A 12,209-nucleotide genomic window follows, 5' to 3' on the forward strand; every position below is an offset into this window, starting at 1 on the left:
TCTCCTTTGCTGTGGAGTGGCCTGGGGGCAAAAAGACTGAAAGAATCTGGAGGAACTGTTGTTGTTTGGAAATTACATGATTGTTTTGTAAGAAAAGGACTGAAAAATTCATTTCCTAATGTAAAAAAATTAGAAGGTGCAGAATAGTCCAAAGAAGATAATTAAAGATGCCCCTGAACTGAGCACCGCCCATGCCTGGCCCCCCTCCTCTGCCTACAACAGGTGGTCACGGCCAGCGTGCTAGGGGCCCACAATCAGGTGCTTGGCTTCAGCGAGCTCACCTGTGGAGACAGGTAATGCTGCCCTGTTGGGATCAGGGAGTGAACTCCAGCCTGTGCTTGGAGCCGCAGTGCTCACACCCTTCTGGGTGTGCACCTCCCTGGCAATTTCTTTACGTGAATAAGCTTACATTTAAGTGCTGTTTTATCATCTCTCTTTTGCATTTAATGATATATTGTGTTTATCTGTACTTGTCAACAAGCATTAACTTGATGGTTTGTGCTGCCTGCAGAGCGTGCTGTAATATTTATTTATTTATTTAGCCAGTTCCTGATGAGCGTACATTTAGATTCTGAATTTTTACTTTCGTTAAAGAGATGTGGAGATAAACACTCCTGGGCTGGCATCCTTTTGAACTTGTAGGATTGCTGAGTCCAAGGAAACCTGTGTGGCAGAGCTTGTCAGACTCCTCCAGAAAGCTAGGCAAAGCTCCGCCCTCACCAGTGAATGATAACTGTTGTGGATCCCCTGGCCTGGGATGATACGGATCCATGGGCCATGCTGCTGGCCAGGTGCCAGCTCTTGCCAGAGTTGGGATAGGGGGGTGTGAAGGAGGCTTTGCAGCCTGGCAATAGGAACCACCAGGGAAGCAGTAAATTGTTTCCCACTAGAGACTGAGGGGGCTTGTAGTCCACTGACAGTGGGTTCCCTGCAGGAGCGTGGAGTGGAAGGGAAGGCGGGGTTACCCAGTGTGGCTCTTCTTGGCTTTTTGAGATAGAAGAGAGATGCCCCAGGGACCTGGCAGGGTAGAGGGCTGGGAAGAAGAGGGTGGGCTGGACAAGCTGGAGCAGGCGCTTCAAGTTTCCAGCCTGCAAAGTGGGAGAGCCTTGTTACGTGTGTCCTGGCCTCTGAGTAATCCCCGGCCCTGTGGCTGAAATGTTTCTAGAAACTTCTGTCACCTGTGGATGCTTTAGATGTGGCTGCCACTCAAGCCTGGAACCTGTCCTCGGCAGCCAGGCAAGACCATTTCCCCAGGCAGAGCTACCCACTGGGTGCTCCCCTCTGAACACGGGATGAAGCAGCAACTTTCCCAGGCTTTTGTAATTACAAAGTTTTTAATGAGGTTGTATCATCAGTTGAGTCTTCAGAATGTCCTGAGACAACTTGACATTGAACAGAAGCCACGTTCTTCTGAGCATAAAACTAGCGTCACTTTTCATTCACTCTGCAGACTGCAGTTTGTGTAAATTATTTCATTTCACTCTTAGGCCTCTGTCTTAAGCTAGCAAGAGAAAATGGGTAGTGTGCACTCCTGCTTGGCCTAGTTAGCAGAGAGCATTTATTTGGAAAGGGCTTGCTTCCTCGACTTCCCTGGGGAAAGGCGTCACTCGGAGGCAAGGACAAGTGGATGGCCTGGAGATACAGATACAGGCGTCCTCAGCCAAAACCATCTTTTCCAAAGTGTCTGCTGAACTCCTGACTTGGAACGAGTTGAGATTTTGATAAGAAACTGGATTTAAATGAGCCCAGTTAGGCCCAGAGCTGTTTGCTAATGCCCTGTGGTCCACCTGGTTCAGGTGCTCCAACTTGGAGTGGGGAAATTTCAGCCCTGAGGAGTGGCGAGGGGCCGTGGGGAGCAGGCCTAGGGTCAGACAGTGGGATTCGAACACTTGACCCCACCGATCGACACTGATGTGGCTCCTTGGTGTTCTTATATGCGAATATCTGATGATGATTTTGGAATCCCTGCGAGATGTTGGTACATTCCTGGGGTCATAAGTGGCCTGACTCACTCCCTTATTGGCCCCACCCCTAGAAGGTTCAAGCAGTGATGATGGGGAAGTCAGTGCTCCGCTGTGCATCTGCTTGGCTTCTCACAAGTGAGGCAAGTGAGGCTGAGACTAGAGGTAACCAGAGGGGTGGGGGTGGCTGCTGGTGGGGTGGGGGAGCTGCCTGCAGGCCTGCATCAGGTGGTCTGGTCCACGAGAGCTGGGGCCACCCCGGCTGTCGGTACCCTGGGAGGCACTGCTTACTGGGCCTGAGATGGATGACTTCTACCCCTGCGTCCCTTCCTATTAATTTCCAGACCCAGAGCTTTGAGGGCCTAGAAGGGACCCTGAGGCTGAGAAGGATGCTGAGGGACTGATGGAAGGTAGGCAGGGCAGGGCCAAGCCAGCCCTAAGGGAAGCCTCATTGGCTGCTGACAGGGTCAAGGATCAGGACAAGAATTCTGTTTTTCTCGGCCCCCACAGGAAGCCGTGGTTGGAGGTTTTCTGCTGTTTCAGGAGCACTTCCTCCCTGGGGGCGCCCATCACCCCACACCTGGAAGCAGGGCTGGCGTGAGTGCTGTCAGGGTCCCAGCGCAGGGGGAGCACGGTCCTGGTGGAGGGGAAGCCATCCTGAACTGAGAGTGGCCAGTGCCTCAGTTCTCTCCCGTCTGGAATGAGGGGCCAGAGTCTCGGAAACTAGGAGGACTCACCGGGTTGACATTTGCACAGCTCCGAGAGCCCTGCCTGGCACCTGGCCCAGGAGTCCCACCCTCTCCTCTGCTGCCCAGTGCCCACCCTACTAACCCCCGTAACTGTGCCCTGGGCTCCACACAGTGTCACCGCTGTGGCAGTGGGGTGGCAGCGTCCTGAGCCTGTGACGGCTGGGATCATAAGGAAGTGCCTCTGTGGGAAGTGGTGCCCACACTGCCCAGGGGCATCTGTCTAGACCACGTCCTCCTGTGTGGTCACAGGGAAAGCAGAAGTGCCTGGGTGAGGCTGGCCCGCAGCCAGCCTTGCAGACGAGGGAAGAACCCATTCCCAGGACCAGAGATCATGCCACTTCTGTCTGAGGTCAGCCCACCAGACACTCTCCCACTGCAGGGGGCAGCAGCCCACCCTGAGGGACCCAGTGGATCCACCTGTCAGACCCTCCACAGTGAACATTTGCCCCCTTAGAATTCCTGCTCCATGTCCCACAGCGTGAGAAGAGCAGGAGTCAGGTGGACCTCCTTGGGGGCAAAGGTCATCAGGGATCCCCACTGGACGAGAAAGGCCAGACCCTGCATCTCTCATGCTCACAGGGAGCCCAGCACCTTGTCCAGGCCTTGGGTTGGTCTTATCAGGGGGCGCCCGAAGAGGATGTTCTGTGGCGGATGGCGTGGCCAGCTGGCCACATGCCAGGGCCAGTTCTGCAGGAAGCGAGGCCTCCAAGCTGTATCACCTTTCACAGAACAGGGGTGTTTGATGTGTGCTCACAGCCCTGCTTTCTATCAGCTGAGTAAGTCAGTTGGTCAGAAAAGAAATTAGTGAAGCACGATTATTCACATTTACTCAGCCCTAAAAACCATATGCATCTTACCCAAGGATTCTGAAATGTGAGAAAACTGAACCCTTTCCTCCGGCCGGCACTGTTCCAGACCCATATTTGGGGGCCCCTTCCTTCCGTCCCTGCATCCTGTCTCTGCATCCTGTGTCTCTGGATGAGGACGCTCAGCCTGTGTGAGGTAGCGAGTGTGGGCAGTGCCTAGAGGCCATTCCCTGACCAGGGGCCTGGTGTAACCGCAGCCCATGCTGAGGAAGGTGCCCTGCCCCTGAGCCCAGTCATTCTGGGCCAAGATGCTGCCCTCCCCAGGGACGGGTGGGAGGACCCTAGAGGGGGCGGAACTGGTGGCCTACTTTATGTGGTTTAAGAATGTTCTAGAATATCTCTGGGGCTTCTCAGGTGGCTCAGTGGTAAAGAATCCACCAGCCAATGCAGGAGACAAGCAAATTTGATCCCTGAATCAGGAAGATCCTCTGGAGGAGGAAATGGCCACCCACTTCAGTATTCTTGCCTGGAGAATCCCGTGGACAGAGGAGCCCGATGGGGTCCATGGGGTCACAAGAGTCGGACACGACTGAGCGACTAAACAACAACAAAATGTCTTTTAGATTTTTCAGTTAATTTTGGTTCACACGGATTGGGAGGATAGACCTCCTGGCTAGAGACCCCTCTCTGGGCCTCCGTTCCTGCTTCATTCCTAACCTGCCCCCTAGCTGTGGTCTCAGAGCGGAGGTGCCTCCTGGGGGCCGCAGGACAGAGTGAGGCAGATTAACTCCTCAGCTGGAGTTTTCCACCTGGAAGGTGACAGCGTGATGGTGACGCACCGGCTGCCACTCTTCCGCGTCTCACAAGTTCTGAATCATCTGGAACGTGACTCAGAGCTCAGAAAGGGATGCCCCGCCCACTGTGGAATCCCATCTGCTGGAAAAACAGGGCCTTTGTGGGCCCCGGGGGCCGCTAGGCTGGGCTGTGGGCAGGTTGAAGGTTAATAGAGTTGGGGTCCGGCCAGCAGTGGCTTGTGATGGTCTCTTCCCTGTGTGGTGGCTGCAGAGTGAAATCCTCACTGTGACTTGGACTCAAACTCACCCTGGGAATTCTAGCAGAAGAGACTCCCAGGCACCTTCCTACAGTCCAGAGGGACACAGGCCTTTTCTAATCCAGCCATCTAGCTGGGCTCCATACCCTTCTGACCTTCCTGGTAGTTTCCAAGGCACCTCAGGGTCAGACAGACAGAGGCCCCTTGGTCTACCATTGCCTGGCTGTAGCTGGTGTGGTTTGAACGTGGTTCAAAGGCAGCAGAGTCTCAAAATAGCAAGCTTTGCCACAAGGTGCTCAGCTGAGCCCAGGGCCGAGTTGACGTTCCTGGAAGTCTCCTTGAAGGGGTGTGCAAGCCGGTGAATCAGACTCAGAGGTCTGTGCAGGTGGTGTGTGCACAAATTCCTGAGGGGGAACTGGACCTGAGATGATGGGCTGATGACTGTTCTTTTGTGTCCTGCCAGGATGAGGTGACCTGGGCCTTCATGGAGCTTTTGCAGAAGCATGTGGGATCCCTGACGGGTTTGCCAAGCCGGGAGGGACGGTCATGTCCAGGGAAGGGGCAGGGCTGAAAGGACAGGGCTTTATGTTGGCTCCAGCCCTTGCCCATTCAAGCTGGATGACGGCCTGTGGTCAAGCTGGCCTCACTTCGTACCTCTGCTATATATTTTTAAGGAATCACTAGATATGAAGCAAAGAGAGTGGCATTTTGTGGTTTCAGACTTAAAAAAGAAATCCCCGTTTGGGCCTGGGCTTGGTGAGGCTCCCAAGCCAGTCCCTCCTGCCTTGGCAGAGACCTTCTTGTCCTTCTGCAGCCGGGTTGGGTCTGGCGGCCCCATGCAGGACAAGAGGAGTCCAGTCTCCTGGTGTAACCACAGGTGCTTCCTTCCCTGTGGACACTTGGAGGGGGCCGTGACCACCTGGGGGTGTAGGGTGTTGCCTTGGGCAGCCCTGCATGCAGTCCTCCACCTACCCCAGATTCCAGATGATTCTTTCTGGGAAGGTTCTGTGACATCTTCACTGAATGGTGAAGGGAAGGAACCACTGTTTCTGAAGTGCTCGCTGTGGGGCTGGGATGGCTCCTCATCTCTGCCCCGAGTTCCTGGAGAAGGAAGGGTGGGAGCTGCTGGCTCCAGGGCAGAAGGGGCATCAGCTCCAGCTGGAGACACAGAGCTGCCCCAGAGTGGTTTCTGCCCTGCTCTGACACACCTGCCCCACCCCCAGCCCGGTGGGCCCTCCCAGAGCCCAAGAGGTGCTGACAAGGCCTCTGGGTGCTGCGAGATCCTGGAGGGAGGGAGTCCCAGCTCTGATCGTGGCTCCAGACCAGTTATTGCATTTTTTGAGTCTGTTTCTCCTCCACAGCAGCAACGCAAAACCTGTCTCCCCAGGGTTCGCTGGGGACTGGAGGTCCCAGAGACAGCAGGAGGCCACGCGACTGGTGGTGTCCTGTGTCCAGTGCCAAGTCTCTTGCCCCACAGGCCCCTTCAGCTGGCCAGTGTTTATGATCAGGCATGTGCACACTCCAGGGAGTTGCCCACGGGGGATGTGGTTCCCTGACTCACTCACAGTGGTAAGGGTCTAATGCCCTGGGTTTCTCACAGTGCACTCACAGCAAAGCACAGTAGAAATCTCCATTGTGAGCAGTGCTGGTGGAATCTGTCAGGAGTGCCTGACCACCATCTCACCTTCGCCTTTTGGTAGGATATTCATTATTCCTATTGCTTATAATTCTTCACAAGACCCAGTAATTGAATCTCAGCCAAATCCAGCCATCCATCTCTGAGGGCAGTTTTCAGGCTGCCCTGGTCCATGAGCCAAATTGTAGTGACAGCCGGGATTTAGGGGGATGAGTGTGACGGAGATGCTTCTGTGGGGTGTAGCTGGGATGTGTGGAGCAGAAAGGCAGGATCACCCTGGGGAAGGCAGGCAGTGTGCTGGCATTTCTGCTGGTTTTCAGCCCCTGAAACCACACAGGGAGCTCCAGCCAGGATATCTGGGGCGAGTCTGGGCTGTGCACTAAGCCCTGTAGGAGAGTGGGAGGGGTGCGGCCTGAAGGGGGCCCTGGGTGGTGCCATGGCACATCTTGTAAACAGAGGGTAGAGGTCACTCTGGGGCAGCCAAGTCTAGTTCTGAAAGAAAGTGTGGAGCCCCTTCCAAGGTCACTGGACAAAATCTCTAAAACTGACCAAACCCCATAGCAGCTGTTGCTCTGAGCCTCCCAGTTCCCTGACCCCTTATTAGGTAAAATACCGATGCTGTTGCCCGCCCTGGAGCATCCTAACCAATTATCTAATGCCGCCATTCCAGTAGGAATTTTCTCTGGAAAATTCCAGAGAATTTTGGGGTAGAGGGTGAGGCTATAAAAATTGGCTACTAGCCTTCAAAAGGGGTCGGCTCTCCCTTGAGCCAGCCTGATGTTCTAACAGCTCTAATGAACTCTACTCTCTTCTCATTCTGCCTTATGTCTGGAAATTCTTTCCAGCCCACGCATGGACCTCGGCAGAAAGGGCTTGATGGAGTTTGGAGTCAGAGGATGCACCCAGAGTCTAGAACTTTTCAGGTTCATGGACCAGGGGTTGGTAGTAAAAGCTGATGTCATGACGATGTGTTTTAGAAAATTCTAGGCCAGCCAGATCACAGAGTAGCCCACCATGGGGATTGGTGTTGGCTTGAGAAATCCGCTTCCCCCGACACTTGTTTCTGCTACAGGGTGACTGTGTGTGGCTGTGAGGTTCTGGTGGATCTTTGCCAGCACTGGGGGGTGTCCCCACTGTATCACAACAGTGCAGTGTCCTTTTGTTTCTGTGTTAACATTGATTCAGTGTAGTAGGCACGTATATACTACAGTATGCTCCTGTGGTGTGCACGTGTGTCTCAAATTCCTCATTCATGCAGCTTCCTCAGCAGAGTAGCTGAGGGGGTGGGGGTGGTTAAAGGAGTAGGTGAGGAGGTGGGGGGACTGAGGGAGTAGTGGGGGTTGGGGAGTGAGGCGGGGGATGCTGAGGGAGTAGTGGGGTTGGGAGAGTGAGGCGGGGGCGGGGGGCAGGGGGGGCGGGGGGGGGGCGGGGGTGGGGGGGCGGGGGTGGGCAGTGGGGGGCGGGGATGCTGAGGGAGTAGCATAGGGGAGGAGAGGCTGAGGGAATAGTAGGGAGGTGGAGGGGCTGGGGCAGTAGCTGAGGGGAGTGGAGAGGCTGAGGGAGCAGCTGAGGAGGGGGTAGTGACTTGTTCTAGGTCACACAGCTGAGAAGTGGCAGCACCTAGACCTGAACCTGGGCAAGCTTGCCTCAGAGTCTACACTCTGGCCCCCATACTTTGCTGCCTTCCCTGTTAGGGGGAGAATAAACATGAGCTGAATTAAGGCATTCAGTTGCCTTGAAAGAAGTACAAAAAATGCTGTAGATGTTGATTGTGTTTAATAGCATAGAAAATACCCCTTTTCAAAAATAGCTTAACTAATAGAAGACTGACCTGGAGAAGGAAATGGCAGTCCACTCCAGCACTCTCGTCTGGAAAATCCCATGGAAGGAGGAGCCTGATAGGCTACAGTCCATGGGGTCGCAAAGAGTCTGACAAGACTGAGCGACTTCACTCACTTCACTCAATAGAAAACTGAGAAGTGAGTCAAATGAATATAAGTCATGCAGGTTATGTGCAGTATTTCCCAGTAGAAGGAAACAAACGTGGTGAATAAGTTCTGAGCCTGTTTCCTGCCCCACCCCCACCCACCCCCTCCCCCGTGTGTGTTAAGGGCAGAGCCTTAGGACCTTTTCTCGGTGTTCTCTGTGTGGCCCCTGACCTCTGCAGATAGACTCTGCATTCTAGAAAGAAAGCCTTCTTGATAAAACAATCAGTCTTTAAAAGTGAATTTTAAGTAAGAAATTGACAAACGATCTGAATATCCAGCATTATCATATTTAACCATACAACAGTGCTGGGGAGCCCTGCCATGCGGAGGATGAGGCACAGTTCCTGCTGGGCCGCTCTCTCCTCCCCTCCCCGCTTCCCTCCTCCCTCCTCTCCCCTCTCCTCCTCCCACCTGGCAGCCTGACTGCCCACAGGTCCCTTGTTCTTCACTGAGTTCCAGGTCTCTGTTCCTCTTGCTGCCTGCCAGCCAGCCTGGCCCTCCCACTTCCCAGGGTACTTCAGCTGAGGCTGGGATCTGGGGCACTCACCTGCATGGAAATGCTGTCCTCTGTCTGAGTTTTCTTAGGCTAAACAGTGCCAACAAAATGTCCAAAACGCCGGAGAGGCTAGAGATGATGTCAGGTCTGCTACTGTTCTTGAAAACTTCCATTTTGATGAAGTGCATTTAGTAAATTTCAAAAAGGGAATCATGTTTTTAATAGTTAAAATAACTTGTGTTTTTTGAAATTGCCATAAATGTTTTCTCCAACTTTAATTTTCCAATATCTCACATTTAATACATTTTACTTTTAGTATCAGATTTAAAATATTTTAATTAGGAAAGCATGTGGTAAGAATTCAAATAGTCCTGAAGAATGCTGCTACTGCTGCTAAGTCGCTTCAGTCGTGTCCGACTCTGTGCCACCCCATAGACAGGCAGCCCACCAGTCTCCCCGGTCCCTGGGATTCTCCAGACAAGAACACTGGAGTGGGTTGCCATTTCCTTCTCCAATGCGTGAAAGTGAAAAGTGAAAGTGAAGTCACTCAGTCTGTCCCACTCCCAGCGACCCCATGGACTGCAGCCTTCCAGGCTCCTCCGTCCATGGGATTTTCCAGGCAAGAGTACTTGAGTGGGATGCCATTGCCTTCTCTGAGTACTGAAGAATACACATCATCAAAAATGAAATACAGCCAGAACTTCCCCGGTGGTCCAGTGGCTAAGACTCTGCACTCCCAGTGCAGGAGGCCTGGGTTCAACCCCTGGTCAGGGAACTAGATCCCACATGCTACAGCTAAGACTGGGATGCTGCTGCTAAGTCGCTTCAGTTATGTCTGACTCTGTGCGACCCCATAGACGGCAGTCCACCAGGCTGCTCCGTCCCTGGGATTCTCCAGGCAAAACATAGCCAAACAAATAAAATATTTTTTCTAGAAAATGAAATACACCCCTGCTTCAGGCTAGAGTCTCTTTCTAGTCTCTCACTGCCAGCTGATCTTGATTAAATGCTGATCTAATCAGATAGTTTTGAGTAAACTATGTACATGTGCACTTGGTCACGTACCCTGTGTCTGCACAAATAGCATATATAACACTGTTGGGAACCTTAAGTTTTTACTGAACTAAGCATCTTGAACATCGTTTCATCCCTGTGACCACTTTATTTTTGAACAGCTGTACATCCTGTAGGTGTGCCATAGCTCATACACAAATCAGCTTACACACATGAAGTATATGTGCATATGCACGTTTATACACGCAAACACATACATATATGCACACATGCATATAAACCGATGGACCATGGACTCCTGGGTATTTCCAGAGTTTTCCTGTCAGCAGTCTCGTACTTGGGCATCTTGTGCACGTGTGGGTGTGCCCAGCTGAATTCCAGGCAGAAAACTGCTGGGTCAGAGGGCCTGGACCTGGAATCTTGGCAGGTGTCACCTATTAGTTAACTGCTGAGGCAAGGGGCCTTCAGAAGGTGAGGTCACGTTGGCAGAGTGTAGGCAAGATGCATGCAAGACAAAGACCCCCTTCACCGGGGCTCTGTGCTACTGTTATGAACAGTCCTGAGACAGCTGCCTTCAGGGCATGGACACTGGGGCTCCCACACCCTCCTACAGGGTTGGAGGTGTGGTGGGGGTGGGGGTGAAGGTCAAGTTTCTCCTGCCGGTGTGAGAGGGAAACACTTCTCTCCTGATTTATTTCATTCCTTTCTTCTGCAAATGGACCGTGCATTATGTGAATTATAAGCACATATGCAGAGTCAGGGGGACTTCCCTGGTGGCTCAGCGGTAAAGAATACACCTGCAGTGCAGGAGACACAGAAGACACAGGGTCAATCCCTGGGTTGGGAAGTGGATGGCAACCCACTCCAGTATTCTTGCCTGGAGAATCCTATGGACAGAGGAGTCTGGCCAACTACTCCATGGAGTCGCACAGAGTCAGACACTGAAGTGACTGAGCAGGCACACACGTGCATAGTCAGAGGAGATGCATAATTAGAATGATAATGGTTAGAGAAAGAGACTCACAGACTTAGAAAATGAACTTACAGTTGCCAGGGGGAAGAGACAGGGAGTTTGGGAAGGTCATATACACGTTGCTGTATTTAAAATGGACAACCAACAAGGACCTACTGGATAGCGCATGGAACTCTGCTCAGGATTACGTGTTAGCCTGGATGAGAGGGAAGTCTAGGGGAGAGTGGACACGTGTATGTGTGGCTGAGCCCGTTTGCTCTTCACCTGAAACCATCACAACATTGTTAATCGGCTGTACCCCAATGCAAAGTAAAAAGTTTCAAGTTTGGGGAGAGAAAAAGAATGACATGGTTAGTAATTGCATACAGAGCATGTCTTTTAGCTTCTTCAGTGTGGTGGTAATTAATTATAGCCTGTGGGTTTTATGTTGGGAGAGAAGAGAAAAATTGCTGTGGTAAAGGGTGCAGACAATGGGGCCCCACGGGGCCTCGCGGTTGACTGAGCCGTTAGTGTTTTCACTCAGGAACATGGGGGCTTGAAGCTGTTTGACAGAGGGGAGATAGGCAGACTTGGCCTGAAGGTGGAAAGTGAGGGTGTCCGCGTCCAAGTGCATTGTGTGCAGTGATTAAGACACACACACACACACACACACCCACCCACACCCACACCTGCCCTCGCCTGCTTTCTTTCGTCTGTTGCTCAATACTGTGAAATTAGAGTGAATATGATACGCAACTTGTCCTCCAACCACAGAACAAGCAGCTCTGGGCTTCTGTTTATTGAAGTGACAAAGACTTACTAAATTTCTAGAAGAGAAGAGTTTTTCAGTTTTATAATTCTTGGTATTCACATTGTTTATCTAAACCTCTTACTTCTGGGTGACTCACTTTCTTGTTCCCTGAAGTGTCTTCAGCGGTCCCCAGGTGGCTGCTGTGCCCCACCTGCCCGCGTGATAGGAAAGCCCCGTGTGAACAGGTACATCCCACGGTTCATTGCGTTTGCCCACCGCCTGTCCGTCAGTTGTGCCAGCCCCTCCTCCAGCATTTAAACAGGGGACACAGGTTCTCTGTCTTGGATGAATATAACTTTGTCCAGGGACACTTCCCTGCTGGCTCATCTGAAGATATTTTTGCTTGTAAATCGGCCATCAGAAGCAGCTGCTGGTATAGGAAAGACCCAGACCCAGTCATAGGCAGCACAGCACAGTGGAGCCGGGTGAATCCCAATCATCTCTGCCTGTCACTTTGAGGTTTCATCTGCTGACCCGAGCTGTTGAGCACCAGAGGTGGTCCTGGGTGGCCCTGGAAATCAAGTGTCCTGGGTGGACATGTAAGAGAGGGGTACCAACGGATCTCTGTGCTGCAGACTTGATGGTCCCACTCCCCAGGAGCTGTGTGGGAGAGATGAGACAGTAACCATGTTTCCAGGGAGCATCTCTTATTTCTCAGCTGTCTTAAGAAAAATGGCAGGAATTGTATCAACCCTTAAAGCAAAAGAAAAAAATAATTCCAACCACACAAATTGCTAGGGTTTGA

General features: G+C 52.3%; 1 protein-coding gene across 8 annotated transcripts in view; it reads left to right on the top strand.

The window, feature by feature from the left end:
* SEMA4D (semaphorin 4D) overlaps positions 1-12,209 on the top strand; it is a 113,029-nt gene that overhangs the window by 67,169 nt on the left and 33,651 nt on the right. Inside the window, exon 2 of one of the 8 annotated variants that reach the window (XM_086414479.1) lies at positions 7,049-7,126. The exons of 6 other annotated variants lie outside the window; for them this stretch is intronic. The gene's annotated coding sequence lies outside the window, so the exon portion shown is untranslated. Of the gene's footprint in view, positions 1-2,051; positions 2,127-7,048; positions 7,127-12,209 lie in introns of those variants that run through there. One more of the 8 variants, XM_086414480.1, reaches the window with a different exon arrangement.

The sequence above is a fragment of the Bos grunniens genome, chromosome 8 (assembly GCF_055505025.1).
Source record: "Bos grunniens cultivar Pamir isolate PY7600 chromosome 8, Bosgru_T2T1.0, whole genome shotgun sequence".
Taxonomy (NCBI): domain Eukaryota; kingdom Metazoa; phylum Chordata; class Mammalia; order Artiodactyla; family Bovidae; genus Bos; species Bos grunniens.